Source organism: Xiphias gladius, unplaced genomic scaffold (assembly GCF_016859285.1).
Source record: "Xiphias gladius isolate SHS-SW01 ecotype Sanya breed wild unplaced genomic scaffold, ASM1685928v1 HiC_scaffold_652, whole genome shotgun sequence".
In the NCBI taxonomy this organism is placed as follows: domain Eukaryota; kingdom Metazoa; phylum Chordata; class Actinopteri; order Istiophoriformes; family Xiphiidae; genus Xiphias; species Xiphias gladius.
The window spans coordinates 1-2,000 of NW_024402357.1; the positions used below are offsets into that span (position 1 = coordinate 1).

The 2,000-nt window shown below is 39.8% G+C and overlaps 1 long non-coding RNA gene across 1 annotated transcript; it reads left to right on the plus strand.

Moving 5' to 3' along the window:
• The first annotated feature begins 16 nt into the window (after window positions 1-16).
• Window positions 17-1,837, plus strand: LOC120787788. Its single transcript, XR_005707086.1, has 2 exons — window positions 17-290; window positions 734-1,837. It is a non-coding gene; the product is annotated as an uncharacterized LOC120787788 (long non-coding RNA).
• Window positions 1,838-2,000: the final 163 nt, after the last annotated feature.

Sequence of the window (2,000 nt, forward strand, 5' to 3'; positions counted from 1 at the left end):
TTTATCCTTCAGATATTTCACAATTTAGTTTAACAGTTCTGTATTAAAAACTGAGTGAAATTCCCATGTGGTCACTTATAATTTGACTGGTCATAATCGTATCACAATTTCCTTTACTATGTCCTCAGGAGGTCAAGAAACAACAACCCACCCGCGACAGGAGAAGAAAAAATGTCCATGCATCCTGTTCCATCTGGACTGGCGTCGTAGAGGTTGTACCCTACGACCCTCTGTTGTCACAGAGAGCAGAGACAGAAAGTCACTGGAGCTCGAGGGATCATCTCCATGCAGTGAGGAATGGGTTATTACCTCCACACAGGAATCGAGATTGTGTGTGTGTGTGTGTGTGTGTGTGTGTGTGTGTGAGTGTGTGTGTGTGTGTGTGTGTGTGTGTGTGTGTGTGTGTGTGTGTGTGGCCTCTGTCTGAACACCCATTTGATGTTCTGTGGACATTAGCTCAAATTATAATGGCTTGCTTGATAGGACATTAGTTTTTTTGTACATTCCCAAGAAGTTGAACTTACAACCTTTCTCTGAGCAGATATCAAAACACTCGTAGTAGGGCTGGGCATTGTATGGACTTTTTAAGCTATATCAATATATTTTCAAACAAGATATAGGATGAGACAATACTGTTTATATCGATATAGTTTGATGTTGTGTTACATAACCCGTTTCTTCCGTAAGGCCATACCAGTGTTGGCATCTCTCCTCTCTCATTCTCTCCACGCAGCCGCCCCCCCTGCATCTGCACAGAAAGTTTTCCTGCAACATGTGGGGAAACAAAGCATCGTCCTACGGAATTTCTTTCCTACCTTAATTCAAAAGCATAGTGTTTCATTTTGGTGCGTAATTTCTTTATTTCACATTAAGATTTTGTAAAGCTTTCTCTCAAACCCTGCCCTGTCTCTCAAATAGCGCATGCTGAAGCGCAAAGCTGCTCTGCTCCTGCTCAAAACTATTTGCACTCAGATATACTGTTGCTGCAACAATGTCATGTGCTTCTGTTTGTGTCCTTCTCCTAGTAATCAGGCTGCTTCTGTGTGCTCGTGAAACTTCCGCTCTCAGATTTTTGCTCTCGCTCTCGGATTTCTATGAAAATGACAAAATTCCCAAACCAATAGAATGCCAGGATAAAGTTGACCAATGAAATCATCACTGCCTCATTGCGGGCACGTTTGCTTTACTTCTTACAGCTTCCCTTACGGACAGGGCAGGGTTTTGAGGGAAAGCAATATAAAATCTGAATGCGAAATTAAGAAATAATGCCCTCAAATTGAAAGACCATGCTTTTGAATAAAGATACAATAGGAACTCCATATGGTCCACACTGCTGAAGATAATTGTAATTGTACTTTATTTTAATCAGTCTGTTATTATTGTTGAAAACAACAGAGGGAGCATTCTCAGAGGCCTATTTTTATTTAATATAGGCTATTTATTTTTATATAATTTTTCATTTGCATGTACTGCAGCTGTATATTTTCAAACAGGGAAGGAAACCCTGTCTTTGCATTTTATTTTGACCAGTCTGTTTTAATACAAGTGCATGTAACATCTTACATGTGGCTATCTAATTTACAACTGTATCTACATCTCATGTATCACCATTGAGCCTAAAAATATAGAAATATGACATTTAGTCTGTAGCCCTAACTTGTAGCTAAATATTTGAACTGCACATAAGTAACATTAATGCTGAAGACCATGTGACCACCTGGTGCTACAACACGCAGAGCCTTGTACCCTTCTACGATAAGTCTGGTGATATTCTGTTTTTCTTACTCTCATCAAATCCCATGAAAATAATAAAACCAACAAGAATTCGTCCTGTAAACAAGCTCCATTGTTGTGTAAAAACTAAAAACACATCAATGAGCCCCACTGGTGCACTGGTTCACATGTTCCTTCATTTGTACCCAATGCTGGGTGCCGCAGGCAGGGAAAGTCATTAAGTATTGAGAATTTTTGGTTTGGGTCTTTTCATGGGAATGGTTGAC